We start from the raw sequence: 18,377 nt of genomic DNA, 5'->3' as shown, positions 1-18,377 counted from the left end.
TATAATTGATACTCATGTCAACTATGATATCCCTTGGAATGCGTTTTTAGATTTCCAACATGTATGTTCACTTCCGAAGTAACAGCTGTTTTTTAAACAACTTTCCTTTTCGAACAACGATGTTCCTTTTTCACTTCTTACGGTGTGTATATTTGAAAACTCGTTCGCTGTGCACGTGTTTTTAGTGGCGTTTTGGATTTCAGCGAACGTATGATTTATGTATAAATAAAGGCAACAGTAGTATACCGCTGTTCAAAACTCATAAATCCATGGACAAAAAAAAAAAAATCGGGGTAACAAACTAAGACCGAGTGAAACGCATTAAATATAAGAAGATAACAACGACATAACACTAAAACGTAACACACACAGAAACGGACCGAGCATCAGACAAAATCCCAAGAGAATAACAAAAATAACATCAAAACCAAAATATATGAATTTGGGATAGACAAGTACCGTGACACGTCTTATCGCAACGTGAATTTACACTCAAAAATAAGAGAAAACAAACGACGCAACGTTAAAATATAACACACACAGACACGAACTATTATATAACAATATTCCTGACTTGGTACAGGACATTTTTAAAAGAAAAAATGGTGGGTTGAACCTGTTTTTGTGTCATGCCAAACCTCGCACTTTTATGGCCATGTGAAATATAACATCAAAATGACAAGACAACACCACAAGACTACAATATAAATAAATTGGAGAACACAATTGACTAAAAATCACTTGAACAACAGCCAACAAAAGGCAACAAGTTCAAAATTTAAATACGCCAGAAGTGCTATTTGTTCAAACAATACCTACTAGTGACGCCTGATAACTGATAAATTGTCGAGTCAGGGATTTCGTTACAACAAAGCCATTCAAACTATTATTAACTTCCATCATAGAAATACATATTTGGTGAGGTAGTATTGTATAACTGTAGATTTGTTTTCAAATATAACATCTTAATTTTTGCTGGATTTTGTAAACCGAGCCTGAAACTTATCTTTAACGGTCATCAATTCAACACAATAAAATAATCTTCAATATTGTTTTCTTGGTTTTAACATTGATTTTGTTGTTGATTAATTTAAACATAACAAGTTATGATATATTGCTTTACTTGTAGTACTGTTTACTTATATTTTGACATTGTAAAACGTCAGGTGTAATTACACAGTGTGTTTATAACGTCTTTACACTAGATTCGTTGGAAATGTTGTGGTTGATACTTAACTCTAGGATACCAGAATAAATTGACTACTTATAAACTAGGGTTTATAATAAACTGAGGTTTGTTTTATATCCTTGCCGTTTGTATTTTGTTTTATGCTAGTTTTTTGTTCATCGTATCTATTTTTTGAGTTAAGCTATTTGCAACTGGTGTTAAGCTGTTAACACCACTGTCAGATAAAAGAGGAAGAATGAGAGCTCATAACTTTTTTTTAACAACGCTACATTCATTATGTGCTTGTCCTAAGTTAGGATCCTGTAATTCAGTTGTTGTCGTTGTTTTTTTAACTATCGAAAAAAAGTAAAAACACAAAAATACTGAACTCCGAGGACAATTCAAAAAGGAAAATCAAAATTCAAAAGGCAAAATCAAAAGTCCGAACACATCAAACGAATGGATAACAACTGTCATATTCATGACTTGGTACATGTAATGTAGAAAATGGTAGATTGGACCTGGTTTTATAGCTAGCTAAATCTCTCACTTGTATGACAGTCGCATCAAATTCCATTACATTGTCAACGATGTATGAACAAAACAAACATAGTCAAAGAGTAAGAATGTCAAAAATAGGGGTACAGCAGTCAATATTGTGTTATCATCTTAATATCACTATAAAAACAACAAATGTATAAACGGAGAATTACAAAAAGGCATACATCAAATTTAACATAGAATTACAAAAAGGCATACATCAAATTTAACATACTCATTTTGCTTTTCTTGTACCACTTAATTTATGTATATAAAGTATACCCGTAAAGGAAAGAAGGTATTCATTGCTGGTGTAAAAATGCGCGTTTGAAATTCGTACAGATAGACATAAAAATAACTTTGTCGTTCAAAGTATGAAGGCATACATACATGCATCACTAAAAAAACAACAAATGTAACGAAGGAGCACAAAAAGGCATACATCAAATTTAACATACTCATTTTGCTTTTTTTTATACCACTTAATTTATCTATATAAAGTCTACCCGTAAAGGATAGAAGGTTTTAATTGCTGGTGTAAAATTGCGCGTTTGAAATTCGCACAGGTAGACATCAAAATAACTTTGTCGTTCAAAGTATGAAGGCATACATACATGCATAGTCACGTAAAGTTGATATAACAAACAACAGACTCGACAGTAAATGTAATAATAATAAATAAAATAATGTGTGGTTAAAAGTATGACGGGATACAGTTTCACGTCAAATGTATAACATAAAAAAACAGACTTAACAGAAAAAGTATTATTATTGAATAAAATTATTTTGTCATTCATAGTATGTCAAGATCCATAAGTAAGAGTAATTTAAGTAAATGAAATAATTTTGTCGTTCAAAGTATGATGTTTTTTTTATAACCACAGAGTCAATTCAAAAGAATATCTCAAAAATTGACTTAACAGTACAAGTAATATTAATATAGACTAATAAAAGAATACTATAACACGTTATTAAGATGATAACCAACGTCAGTACGCAAAATCTATACTTCAAGACCATCTTGTATTATTTGTGAAGTTGATACGGAATATTTATCAACGAGTTCTGGGTTTCTTCCGATGAACTTTTTTTTAGAAAAAGGACGAGACGTTCTTTGACATACCCCTGGTTCATCAACTTTCTGCTCAGACATTGGTGACGTTTTACAAAGTCTGAATAGGAGCTGCAAGCTCTTGAATACCTAATAAGTTGGGAAATGTATATTGCATATGCAGGTGAAGTTGGTATATTACTACTAAGGTGGGGGAAATTGATAATTTCAAAATTAAAGTCGTCTCGTTTGTCATAGATTATGGTACTGAGATGACTGTGTATGTCAAATTCGAGGTATAAGTCTTAAAATGAGGCGGAGGAAGCCGTGTCTGTGGTTTCTTTAAATTCTAGTTCTGGTGGGTATATTAATGGAACCCAATCAGAAAATTTCGGATTGTTAATGGAAAGAACATCATCAATATGTCTGAAAGTGAAATTAAATAACTTGGCTTCTTTGATCTTCTTGTTTTTAACAAGTGTCTGAAGGAACTCCGATTCATATGAAAATAAGAATAGGTCGGCAAGGAGAGGCGCACAGTTCGTTCCCATAGGAATGCCGACAATTTGTTGAAAAAGTCTACCTCCAAATTCAACAAATATATTGTCAATAAGAAACTCTAGCATATAAATTGTTTTGCTATAAGTTAAGCTGTTAATTTTCTCATTTGAGTTGTTTAACATTGTTCATCTCAAAATCTTTTATAACTGACTTTATGGCGTGGAATTTGTTATGTAGTGGAAGGCCGTACGGAGATACATAATTGCTTATCGTCGACATTGAACTTTGATGTAAAGTTGTCTCCTTAACAATCATACCACATCTTCTTATCTTTACAAAGAACCGACAACAGAAAAAGTAAGACTACATATTGCGCAGACATTTAATGTGCACCCAGTATACGTAGCTCTGGGAGGTTAAGCAGTTACATTTTCGTTAATGTCATCCCTTTTTTGCTTAGGATAAATTGAATGACGGCGGTAGGTAGAGTTCCGTGAAAAGGATTGAACTTGCCTGGAAAGGTGAGAAAATAAATTAGATACATGTAACTGAATTAGAATGCAGATTTTTTTATTAAGAAAAAGTCAATTCTGTTTGTAAATCAGATATATTTTGATAGAAAGCTAAAGTATACTCATGTTTATTAACGTGCAATTGTATTTGTTTGTTGGTTTACTAAACCCATCTATTAAGAAATATCCATATGTCCATAAACGTGAAAATATTTCTAGCTCATCATTGAATCTGGATCAAAGTTTCGTCTACGTGCTAAAGATCGCGGTATTGTATTACGTGTATGGTGTGATAATTGTACATCAATTTGCAAACGACCGATTCTACATCTTTTAATGACTGCCGATATTGGAAAAATAATAATGAACGGAACCATTACATCTAGAGATGGTTTCCTTGACATGTTACGTGATTGATTGATGTGACATTAGAATCGCAATTTGTATTATGAAACATCAGATTTTATTTACATTTGATAGGTGGAATATTGACTTATGAGAAATTGAATTTCAAAATCAAATTCAAAATATTGATTATTTAAGCAAATTTCTTGAAAGATTTAGGACAAAAAATGTATACTAATACATCATTTATTTTTCAATTGGCGTTTCTCGATCAAAAACAGAGCTTAATTCGAAAGAGACGATGTCAGCTTCTTTTTTTAAAGTAGCAGCATTCCGGCATATTTAGTATAGGTTTCCCAGTTCATACTATATTCAACAGCTGTCATTTCCCATCATGATTATCTTAATAAAGGATTTCTACTTACAAGGTATCTATTACACATATCATTGTCAATATAATGAAATTTGGTTCGACTGTCATACAAGTGAGAGGTTTAGTTAGCTATAAAACCAAGTTTAATTCACCATATTACATTAAAATTCCTGTACAACGTTGGAAAAATGATAGTTGTTATCCATCCGTTTCATGAATTTGACCTTTTGATTTTTTTCATTTGATAAAGGACATCCCGTTTTGCATTTTCCTCAGAGTTCAGTATTTTTGTGATATTACTTTTTAAACAAAGAGTTCCCAGTGAAGATGAAATCATATCTTCGAAAATGTAACGGTCGAGTTAAATATATCTGAATCACAAATGTTGACGGATATGTTTAAATTGTAGTAACCAGAATCACAGACTCTTTTCCTCGAATTTGACCTTACGAATCAGATCAATTACCCGCTTTGTACTAACATGAACAACACGACGGTTACCACGTGAGAAGCAGGATGTATAACTCTTCTAGAGCACATGAGATCGTCACCATTTTTGGTAGGGTTCGTGTAGCTCAGTCTGTTGTTTTCTATATTGTGTCTTAATTGTATACTAAACTGCACGTATTCATACTTGTATTCATGTTGTACTTATACGTAGAGAACTTAGAATAAAGGGGACAGTCAAGTTACAAAGTTGAAGAACATTATCACAGTTTATGACTAAACTCAGTAAAGACCCATCGAAATTGCATTTAATTGATAAATTCAACAACACTTACCGTTATCTTGATGATAATGTTAAATAATCAAGAATTTTCTTAATATACTGCTGAAATTTACCCCAAGGAACTTACTTTAAATAAATCAAATGTATTCGGTAATAACTGTCCTTTCCTGGATTTAGATATTTCGGTTTTAAACGGGAAACTACACACTAAAATTTACGACAAAAGAGATGATTCTGCGTTCCCTTTTGTTAATTTTTCATTTTTAGATGGTGATGTTCCTTTGGCACCATCTTACGGTGTTTATATTTCACAACTTGTTCGCTTTGCCCGTGTCTGTTGTGACGTTTTTGATTTTAACGAACGCAACCTATGTATTACTGGTAAATTATTAAACCAGGGATATCGTTACCATAAATTACTTAAAACCTTTACTAAATTTTTCCATAGATATAAAGATTTGTTTTTGAAGTTTGGTTGTACCTGTAGAAAACTCATTTCAAACGGGATAGCACATCCTCATTTTTACGGAAACGTTGTTAACCGTGCGCGGAAATTTACAAATGATCCATGTAAACTTGTTGCTCCTTTAAATAAACGTATTGTTAAAGGTTACCTATTCAACACTGTGATAAGATCATTGCATATTGTTTTTATTGGTATAAATATTGACTTTGTTATAAGTAGATTAAAAGCTAACTAAATATTACTAGTATGTTATATACATATACATTTTCATGGACCTACCATCTGTCGCTACCTGTAACTTGGCATTGTACAAGGTCATGTTTTTCTCTGGCTGTTTATGACGTCTTTACATTAAATCCATTGTATGTTGGATGTGTACGGATTGATTGCTTAGTCTTAGATGCATGATTTTTTTATTAGTTGTTAATGGCTTTGAACAAGCTGTCAGATAACTGCGAGTACTCTCAGATCTGTGCATTGTGTCTTTTTGTGTCGGGATGTATAAGTACCCGGCCACGTCCACTTTTATGTTTTGTCTATCTGATGAGTTAAGCCTTTTTCAACTGATTTTTATAGTTCGTTCTTATGTTGTACTGTTATACCACTGTCCCAGGTTAGGGGGAGGGTTGGGATCCCACTAACATGTTTAACCCCGCCACATTATTTATGTATGTGCCTGTCTCAAGTCAGGAGCCTGTAATTCAGTGGTTGTCGTTTGTTTATGTGTTACATATTTGTTTTTCGTTCATTTTTTTTTACATAAATAAGGCCGTTGGTTTTCTCGCTTGAATTGATTTACATTTTTGTTTTATCGGGGCCTTTTATAGCTGACTATATGCGGTATGGGCTTTGCTCATTGTTGAAGGCCGTACGGTGACCTATAATTGTTAATGTTCGTGTCATTTTGGTCTTTTGTGGATAGTTGTCTCATTGGCAATCATACCACATCTTCTTTTTTTATATACAAAAAAAAAAACAATATCAGAAGAAAAACGATAAAAAAAGTCTAAATATATTTTTTTAAGCTGAAGTAAAATGCTATTCTACATAGTTAAATATATATATATATATATATATATATATATATATATATAAATACGGTCAGTATTTTTGGTACTGTTTTTATGAAGCAAACTGGTTTACGGATTGTCGAATATATAATTATACTGTTGTTGTTAAATCATTTCGCCATTCACCAATTATAAGCAATTAAATTTGCAATTTGAAACACGATGTTCAGTGCACGTGGTTGTCGTTTGTTGATGTGGTTCATTATGTTTATGGTTTCATGATTTTTTTTATATAGATTAGACCGTTGCTCTTCCAGTTTAAATAGTTTTACACTAGTCCTTTGTTTTTGGAACTTAAAATATTGCTGTTCGATGCGAACCAAGACTATGTGTTGATTACCGTACTTTGACTTATAGTGGTTTACTTGTACAAATTATGACTTGGATAGAGAGTTTTCTCTTTTGCACTCATACCACATCTTCTTATATCTATTAAATGTTTTCCCCCGTTTCAATGTATTGAAACTTAATTTGAATAACGTGTCTGTCCAGTTTCATACTGTTTATGACGTGTTAAGTTATAATAAAATACAACTGCTGATCGTATGAGTATTTATGTGTCAGCAGTAAAGCTAATTTAAGCTTGGTGACAGAAATCATACACCTAGTCTTTAAGACGATTTACATGTGATTATTTTAACTGTATGTTCCACAACGTGTCTGTATTTTTCCAATGATTGAGATTTAACAAACTCATCATAGATATCAGGTTTTAAAATTTGTACACCAGACGCGCTTTTTCTTTTTAATAACGGTGCATCAGTGACGCTAGAATAAAAAAAATAAAAAAAAGGGCAAAATAGGTACGAAGTTTAGGATCATTGCGAAGCCGAAATATCGACAAGTTTCGCCAAATACAGCTAAGCTAATAGATTCTTGTGGTAGAAAAACCTAAGTATTTATAACAATTCGAAGATTTATAAACAGGTAATTTATAATTACGAACATGTCAATGATATTTCATGTCAACACAGAAGTGCTGACTACTGGCCTAATGATACTAAACGAAGAAGATTGAGTGTAATTAAACTAGTCAATATGTTTTAATTCCCAAAGTCAGGAACTCTTTACTCTTTGTCTTAAGTTATAAGTTCTTTCTAAGAATTTGACAGTTTTTGCTTGGTGTTTGTTAGATTTATGTATATATTTGTCTAGACTCAGGACGGTTGAATGATTGGAAAATATTTGCCTGTTGTTGCAATCTGATTAAAATTCAGATCCATCGTTTCTCGCTTATAATCACTTGTCGAAGTGTGCATTACGAAATCAGAAATCTATATTTTAATTAGATTTAACTTTTGAAGACAGGAAGATTCACAAATTCAGCAACATAAACACCGTCATGGTACAAGTATGTTATATGCTCACACATTGGTTTACAATTTATTTGGTTCAGCATTCTCAACATGATCAGAGTCCTAACACACAGTGGTTCTTCTTGTTTCGATGGACAACTGACTGCCATACGTGTCAAAAGTGCAAGATATTTGATAATTCTATAAGACAATCATGAGTTTTAACATTTGTCATTTATTGTCGTTTGCATCAACAAATTGACAATGAGGGTCGGTTGAAAACAAAACTTTACGACAAAAGAGATGATTTCAGCTGTCCAATTGTGAACTTTCCATTTCTAAGTAGCATTTTACCAGCAGCACCTGCATACGGGTTATGTATCTCCTAATTGATACGACATCCCCGGCCTTGCATTTTATATCATGATTTTCTTGATAGAGGGTTGCTGCTCACAAATTAAGGAAGCTACTAAACTCATGAGAGTTTCAAATGGTGAACTTGAAACCATCCCTTCGTAAAGTTTACGGACGCCATCACGAGTTGGTTGACCGTTATGGAATAACCCTTTCATAGATAATATCGGATATTTTCCTTACGTCGTAACTACAATTTCCGTCCCTTTCATGAATATGACCTACCGATTTTGTTATGACAAGAGCAACATGAAGGGTGCCGGATCTGATCACTCACCTTGAGCACCTGAAATCACACTAAAGTATTGGTGGGGTTCATGTTGCTTATTCTTTAGTTTTATATGTTGTGTCATGTGTAATATTGTTTGTCTTTTTCGTTTTTACTATGGCGTTGTCAGTTTATTTTCGATTTATGAGTTTGACTGTCCCTCTGATATCTTGCGTCCCTCTTAATACAAAGCCACGAATGATTTCAGTAAAAAAACAAAGTTCATCTCTTTTCCATTATAACACTGCAATATGTAAGAGAACCCATGTAATTTATTATCAGATACTCTTTCGAACTCTTTCCAACCCTTGTCTTACAATTCATACTGAAATGTCCATGGCTAACGAGTATTTTTTTCGTAAATTTTTAGTAAAATGTATCGAATCGAACCATAATAGAGGAGGCTTGTTTAATTTCTTTACAAAGAAATCTAAAAGTACTTATTTGTAGTCCACGTTACGAGTACGTGAAAAATGAAAAGCTATACGTGGAATCGAATAGCGAACACAATTCGAAACTTCCGCTCAGTCAATATGAACTGTGAAATAAAAATCACCGCAAATTAATAAAGGTGTGCTCGGTGTCAAACACTAAATCAGACATATATTGAAACGTTCACAGTTTGTATTCCTATGTTTTACCCAGTAGTCCGATTACAGAAACGGCGAGGAAAGAAAAAGAAAATATACTTGAAAAAGTAAAGGCCAGTAGAAAAAATGATTTTTCTGAAAACTGGCTATGAACATTTGGCAGGGGGGAAATATTGTGGACAAGTTGACATATGCATTATTAAATATTTCATAATGTTAAATTTGTAGTATATCATACTGAATGTTCATGACTATCAAGTATTTCTCTCTTTAAGGTTTTTAGTGAAATTGATTTACCGAAAAATCTTAGAAATTTTGATTAAATTTCTCTAAAAGGTAACCTAGCAGTACTTGTTTGCAATCCAAGTCACGAGTACAGCAAACACAACCCGAAACTGTGGCTTAGTAAACATGAGCTGTGAAAACAATCACCGTAAATTAAAAAATGTTTGCTCGTGTCCAAAAACTGTTTCAGACAGATGATTGAAACTTTCACAGTTATTATAACTATGTTCAACCCAGTAGTCCAATTTCTGAAAAAGGGTTTACGATTGTTAGGTAAAGGATAAGTAATTAAAATGTGTTAATATTCCCAACTTTGTACTTAAATTATATCTAGCTTTTCCCCAATATTAAATTTATCTTGCATGATTTATTATTTATACAGCGATTTTTTTGTCCCTTCTTTTAATGCGGAATAACTTTGACGAGATGCATCATTGTGAGCCGTAGACAGCAGTAAACTGTATTTAACATTTCAGGGGTTTATAAATTGATCTATGGTTAAAGTTTTTACTGAAATATTTCACTTACTTTCACTGACTATTTTCTTTTGTTGTTTTATACGAGTTGTGTTTTAATCTAGTCGCATAATCCATTTGATTTGGTGGACAATTTTCATTTTTCATTTTTATTTTTGCATTGTTTAAAATATTGTTTACATTTAGTTAAGAGTTGTTGATAACTGCACTTCACATAAGAATATATTTGCAATTGTGAAATCAAACATATTATACCTTTGTTAACTACAAAATAATATTTTTCTATGCATTTGTCTGTAAAGATTTATGTACGTGTCATTATCTGAAAACTATTCGAACGTTCTTATTGAATTCATTAAAAGCCTTGTTTATTCTGCTCACATCTGTTTACTCCGTTCTTTAAAGAGTTGCTGATAAAGGAGTTTTTTGCTTCTATTGTTGAGGTCTCGTTTACAATTTTTTTTTTAGATATCGGGTACTTGATGAAACTAGTGTTACTACTGGCATAGCTCAATTCATCAACAACAGGGTTTTATCTTATTCTAATTGGTCAAACAAATTAGAAAATAAAGGCTCTGCTGCTGTGGTTTTAACACTAAAAGCAAAGTCTTTCTTTCAATTTTGGTTCATTTTGCATCATCATAAGTCGACACCACTGTGGCCCGCTGCCGGCGGAGATTAACTTCTCGAGGTTATAACCAGCCCAGTAGTAAGCACTTCTGCGTTTAAATGACATTTTATTGGAAACGAATGTCACTGATGATACTTTTTTTATACGAAACTTGCGTCTATAGTACTTAATCAAAGACCTGGTGATTTTTTTCTAATTTTGACTGGGTCAATGCCACTGATGATGGATGTTTGAACTCCGATTGTATCACCAGCCCGGTAATCAGCCCATTTACAGGGTAATTTTATGAGTTTCAGTTTTGAAGTGATTGAAACACTTATAATTTTGTACCGTCTAGGAATAGATTGCCCTAGCTGTATTTAACAAAATCTGTAAGATTTTATAGTTTTTAAATGCTCTTCTACTTTATACCTAATTTTGGCCTTTAAACTTTTTTTATTCAAGCGACGATGATGAGTCTTTTGTAGACAACATGGGTTTCAACTTCGTACTTTTCTTTTTTTTAAATGTCTTTTTTATTTTGAAAAGTACCTTAACTGATGAGTCTTTTGAAACGCGCTTCTGGCGTACAAAATCATAATCCTCGTATCTTTTGTAAGTTTTTTACAACCACTGAGGTGATTCCACTGCTATTAGAGGTTTCCTATCCTAGTATATCACCATCCCAGTAGTCAACTGTTCTGTCTTATCATGAGCTTTCATTTTTGTTGGTAATATTTATAGATGTTCTTTCCGCAAAACTTTGAATTGTTCGAAAGACTAAGGAGTTTGTACTCCAAGAAATAAAATACCTCAGCTGTATTTGTTAAAATCTTTCGAAAATTTGGATTTCCAATGCTCTTTAACTTCGTACGTGATTTTGTCATTTTTAGGTTTTCGAGCGACACTGGCGAGTCTTTTGTAGACGAAACGCTCGTCTGGCGAACACAATCGTAAACCTGGAGTTATTTAGAGGTTTTTTTATAAATCAGGTCGTTGGTTTTTTTCGTGTTTTTGTTTGAGTTGTTTTACTTTTTATTTTATTTCTTCATTTCGTTTATTATCATTCATATTTTTTGCATAATTATAATCGTTGGATTCCTTTTTTGAATAGTTTGAGTCATTAATAGGACACAGATAAGTTCATAAAATGGGTTGGTTTGAGGAACCAACCCTTCCAGTAATAAGAGAACTGTAAGAAATTTAATTATTGCTCTTTCCAAATGATTACTTTGTGTGACAAAATTATGTTACCTGTGAATGTTCCAATCACTTGTTTGACACGGGTTTGTTTTCTCTTAATATCATATTAATTGATGGTGATTTTTATTGACAGTTCATATTGACTAAGCTGAAGTTTCGAATTGTGTTCGGTGTTCGAACCAACGTACAGTGTTACATTTATCACGTTCTCGAATCGTGGACTGAAAACAGCTGATTACACGTAACATTTAAAAGAAATTCCTAAAATTGACTTTAGTACAACAGGAGTGATGCAGTACACCTTGAGACTGATCTTTATATATTTTATTTTGTGTTAAATTTATTTATACTTTTTTAAAGAATCCAAAAGATTTAGTATAAGAGCTTGAACATATCATATAGACACATGTCTAATGTTGAAGAATGTTTGCTGCCCTCCTGATTTTTTATGTTTTGCATTTACATTCACCACGTGCAAACGGTTTTATTTTTTATTGTGGGTATAGGACCATTAAAAACATACGTCCATCAATTTTTTGGAAATGTTTGCGCCGAACAAGGTTTAGAATGAAATTCAAAACAGTGTGGCTGTGGCCATTGATTGACACATTAAATTCATCCATTGACTAGGACAATTTAGGTGAACGTTTGTATGTAACGACCACTGCTCACTATGCACTTTTAAAAGACTCTAAAACTATGGGATTACCAAAGGTTTTCAACACCTAACTTAAGTAATTCGAAAAATTAATCAGAAATAAAACGATGTTTTGATTTATATCAATTATATAAATCAAAACATAAAGATTATTCCTGATTATTTTTTCGAATTATTTTAAAATTAAAGGCGTTTAGAAACCTTTGGTGACCCCACAGTTTAAATGTCTATCGTAGGTACGTCGTGAACAGTGGTCGTTACAGACAAACGTTCACGTAAATTGTCCCAGTCAATGGATGAATTTAATCTGTCAATCAATAGCCACAGCCAGACTGTTTTGAATTTCATTCTATTACAACTGTTCTTTAAGTGTTGAACAGTTCCATTCAAGTGTACATTACACTTTTAAGTTTGTGTAATCTTTAATATAGATTTCTTTCATAGAAAACTACATGCATGGATTTATCTATTCTCCTTGTACAACAGTAGTTCGACATTTAGTTTTCTGATCTCTGCTAGCGCCCGTCCAAAAAAATATTTAAAGTTTTAATGGATGTAATCATACATATTATCTTATCTTATAAACTTTAAAATTCATACACATGCTCATTAAAGTGTGAGCCTTTATATTATATGCCAACTTACGGATGAATCCCGATTCCGCGGCACATTAAACAAGGCATTTTCAACTGTTTTAATGAAATTCGCATCTTAAAACAGGGATATACGCGGATATAAGTTATAACCAAAACCTGGATGATAGTATCAGATTGTTTCAATTATTGCAACTGAAATTAAAATGAAATTGGTCAATATTTTGCATTTTCAATTTTGAAGCGTTTCATTTTGACTTTTAATAAAATGAAAGCATACGAGTTGGTGTCAAAAGATCCGCCTTAATGGCCACTCATCTGGACGACTCTAACCATAAATGACATACCAATTGACAAAACTATGCATATCTTGAGAAGAAAGTTAAACCCGTGTTTGCTTTTGGTGCGTCATCACCTTTAAAGTTAAATGTTAAAATAACCAACAACAAATAAAAACATAAGAATAGAATTTTATTGTATGCTTACTAAATGTAAATTGATTATAAATAAATAAAATAGTTACTTGTCAATCAAAAAATGACATGATAAACGCCCTTAAATTTGACCCACTCCACCTACTACTCATAATTGGCCTTTTTTCAACAGAAATCTAGTGTCATTCTAAAAACCACAAGATATGTATGTTTAAATAATTATACATTGTAACATCACTGCCTTACCACAGCTACACAATAAACAAAAACATACAAATAAATGTCAAACAGACCATAATAGTATAGTGTGGGTGGGTGTCTTTGTGTCCTTTTCATGGGCATGGTGTTGTTTTTTGGCGTCGATATACCGGTTCTCATTTATGACTTTTCAAATTATTGTACACTTTTCGTTTCGAATATATCAATAAAAGAAATAACAGCTTTAATATACTGGCGTTATTACACGTTAATCTCTGTTATGATAATTTGTAGAAATCATTTAACATGTTTAAGTATATGAGATAATGAAATTTGATGATTTTTGCAAGTCGCTTACATTTGGCATGTTATTTCATATTCTAGTATGTAACTTTATTTTCCTTACGGCTATTTGAAGCGGATGGCATAGAGTGATGTGTGTTCTTCTGTTCGTCCTTCCGTCCGACCTTTTAATAAGCTACTGATCCTGAACCGCTTGACAGATTTTGGTAAATATTTTACAGATACAAACATTGTGTGATTTTGTCGTATTACTGAAGCATGATACGGATATTGTTATGTCCACACGCTGCAGTACACATGTGTTTCTATTTCTGCTCTTTTGAATTTCTAATCTAAATTTGATATAACTTTCTCAAAATTTCAAAAATCATCATATAATGTCATTGTGTATCTCTAATTCCTTTATTTTTAATATTCATTCAGCATATAGTGTACGGGTATCGTGTTTTGAGCTTTCCCAATAATACACCAAGTGTTATTCAGTACTTTTAATCTCGACTGAAGCTATCAACGATAGAAATAATAGTAAGCTATAGCAAATATATACACTACGTAGTAAACAGTTATGACCAGGAGATGAATTGAATGAAGAACTTTCAAATAGTTTATATTAAATATTATATAGAGGCCAATGACAAATCAGAAATATACAGATAAAGACATATAAATATAACTGTACCATTATATGAATATGTTATTTTGTAGCAATTAATGTATGGTATGTTAAATATACAACTGCAAATATATCATAATGCAAAAAAACAACAATTGAATGGCAACTCTTAACTGATCATTGTTATATCATAATTCGTTTCTCAGTGTGTGTTACATTTCAATGTTGTGTTTCTGTTGTGTCGTAGTTATCCTCTTATAATTGATGCGTTTCACTCAGTTTAAGTTTGTAACCCGGATTTGTATTGTTTTTTCTCAATCGATTTATGAATTTCAAACAGCGGTATAGTACTGTTGTCTTTATTTAAACTAAATGTAAACAATTTTAATCCATACAAATGAAAACTGTTCTTTGAAGCAAGTAGATTAATAGACTTAATAGAATACTATACAACACTGCAATTTATAACAGAAAACACAGAACTATGAACATTATAAAGTATTAAACACAATAAGCAAAGTCAGTTAAACTATATAAAAACTTATATATAGACATAGAAAACTTTGCGTTGATTCAGAAAAACATAAATCATACAAACATTCGTTCTGGTGATGTTTTTACCGAACATAATCTTTTTAACCAGATTTATATTTAAGAAAAAAACACCCGTTGAAATCGTAAATACTTTATACTGCTGCATACTGCTCTTAGTGTTGCTTCTGGTCGAACTCATTCCCCGTTGACAATATTGACAAAAATCCACAGTCTTTAATATCAAAATAAAATTTCAAACTAGCCAAAACCAGATAAACAACTATTCAGAAAAGCAGTTTGTCCAATAACCAGTAGTGAGTAAGAACCCAAGAGTCTATACAGATAAATATACGAAAGCGAAGTTAATTTAGGAAATAGGTATGAAAAATAATATATATCTCAAAATATAACATAAGTATCAATATCAAACACATCAGATAACAGCAACAAAATGCTATACATACCAAGCCGTCAAAAAAAAGGAAAACTTAAATGCACAAGTTAAAGCACATATATATATGCAAGATCTACTGCAACATTAGCTGTTATTTGGATTCCATATAAACATAAGAAGATGTGGTATAATTGCTAATTGCATAAAAGGTAAGCATCAACGGGTCTCCGTACGGCATTCAACAGTGAGCAAAACCAATAACCAATAACTCAGAAAAGTAGAAAAATAAGATAAACAATTGAAAACGAAAACTGAAGGCATGATTTATGTACAAAACTATCAACGAAAAGAGAACGCCAATCACTGTATTATACGCTCCTGGCTCGGAACAGACATGTAATAAATTTGGCGGTGTTAAACCTCCCCAGCATGGGAGAACGTGATGTAACATAAGAACAAACTATAAAAAGCAGTTGTAAAGGGCTCAACTCAATAGATCGAAACAAAGCATTAAACAATTTACAAAAACAGAGAGAAAAAAAACAGAAAAAAAACAACAAACAAAAAAACAAAATAACAACAAATAAAAAACAAAAAACCCAACAGAGTTCAAATTTCAGAGCACTGGCAGTCACTGAAAGCTAGTTCAAATAACCTCATCACAGAAACCAGGATTGCACCAATGTACGTCATACGTACGAACCAAAACACATCAGTGACGTTCAAATCCAATAACAAATACTAGTAAGACATTTATCTAAGACTTAAAGTATTAATCAGTACACATCCAATTTGCCATGTTTATATTCATACTGTGGCGAAGATTAGGAGTAGAGGGAGTTTTATAAACCTATATTTGTCGTTGTCGGAATAAAATGAAAACCGACAGATAAGCATTCCAAAATTCACAAAAAGGGTTATTGTTAGTGTTTTGTATAGTCTGTTGTACTGGTAATTATGGCGTATATATCTCTTTAATGTATCATTGTGTAGATATATGTTGCTAGTCCAGAAGTGTCATTCATTAGTTTTATGTATAATTTGGTCCTAACACGACTTCGAACAATTGATACCATGAATTGATCCAATTGTAAACATAATTTACAACAACATTGAAAATTAAAAAAAACATATATATGTATACATTTATAATATTGATATATAACCCTTGCTATATGCAAAAATTTGAAGCCCTATATTACAACTATGCATGATCCTACTAACGAGTTATGATATATTGTTAAAGCCTTAACGATATCTTCTTTCTACTGTTTTTGATTTTACAATTCTATCAATTCATGGTATTGCTTTCTATATTCAATGGTATAAATTCAGGAAAGCATAACATATTTATTTGTCTAATAATACTTAAAGTCAGTATATATTGCATGTAATTGAAATGCAATTCCCATAAATGGATTGCACAAATTGCACATATCAAATTCTATATTAGTTAAGAAAATGTATTTCCAGTCAAACTACGTGATGAGTTGCAGCTTTGTAGTAAAGCCAGTATTATACGGTTACATTGAATCAGTAAGAAAAACAAAGGAGTGTCAACTTGGTCCTATCTTTATTGTAAGAATTATAAAAGAAATTGTATAATAGAAAGGAAAAGCGTGAACACTGCATTTGACGGATGGAAACTGTTGAATTATCGTATAATGGCTGGTTGAGGATTTGTGGATCAGTATCGTTGATACCTCAACATGCAGATAAATGCTCTTATTATAAAGATCCGATAGGCTACCGATGAAACACAAGAATTTTTTTCAGACAAGTTCTCAAAACTTGTACCTTATATAGACAATGCCTTATAATCAAACTGCTATACAGATGTTGCTTCTTGGCAGTGTTCAATTTATATTCGTTTCCTTTAACAATTAAAAATGTGTAAATACGTACAAGCAGGGGGATTGAAGCTCGAGTTTTGTTAGCAAGGTAAAGGAACAATGGGGAATACCTTATAAGTGCATGCTATCTTGACAGGAAGATGTTTAATGATTATTTTCATTTTATAAAATTTGGTAGGCTTTAAATATTTGAGTTTTTTTCATGTCATTCCTTTTTTCTTTTTGTTTAAATGCTGACTCTTCACATTATAATGCAACCTGTAAATGGCTACGACTTAAACAGAAGAAAAATGATTTCAACATCTCATTTGGATATCACAAGGAATTGTAAAAGAGTTTCCTTTAAAGACACATACACTTGAAAAAAATCAGATAAACATTCCAATATTTCGAAAATAAGCGCTTCAGCTTGAATAAATATTGTAAATCTATCAACAGATGTTTATGAAGCACTGAACATTTTGCAATCAGCAATTGATATTGTTCTCCTCTTTATAAAAAAAATAGGGAAATATTAGGATATAATTCGCAAGTTTGATTGCGATTTATGACGCGTTACATCTGTAAAGATTTTATTTTAGAATATTTCAGTATCGTCAGCATTATGATCTTTAAATTAAGTTGTATTATACCGAGATGGGATATGGAGACCCCATGTTTCTTTTTAACATTGATTTATTAGGGGGTGTTTTTTTTTTGGTTATTTTTTCCAAGACGTCAGGGTTCTGTGGTTAAATTATGTAGTATGTCGTAAAGATTTAACAGTCCTGTTATCTCTTTTATATGGCTTTTTTTTTGTGCAGATATATTGTGTAAATCCAGAAGTTCTAAGTTCAAACTAATACTCGACTCCATGTTCCTTGTTAATTTTGTTAAGGTTTTTAATTTTTTGTTGGGGAG

This window comes from Mytilus trossulus, chromosome 3 (assembly GCF_036588685.1).
Source record: "Mytilus trossulus isolate FHL-02 chromosome 3, PNRI_Mtr1.1.1.hap1, whole genome shotgun sequence".
NCBI lineage: Eukaryota > Metazoa > Mollusca > Bivalvia > Mytilida > Mytilidae > Mytilus > Mytilus trossulus.
This window is presented reverse-complemented; position numbering follows the sequence as displayed.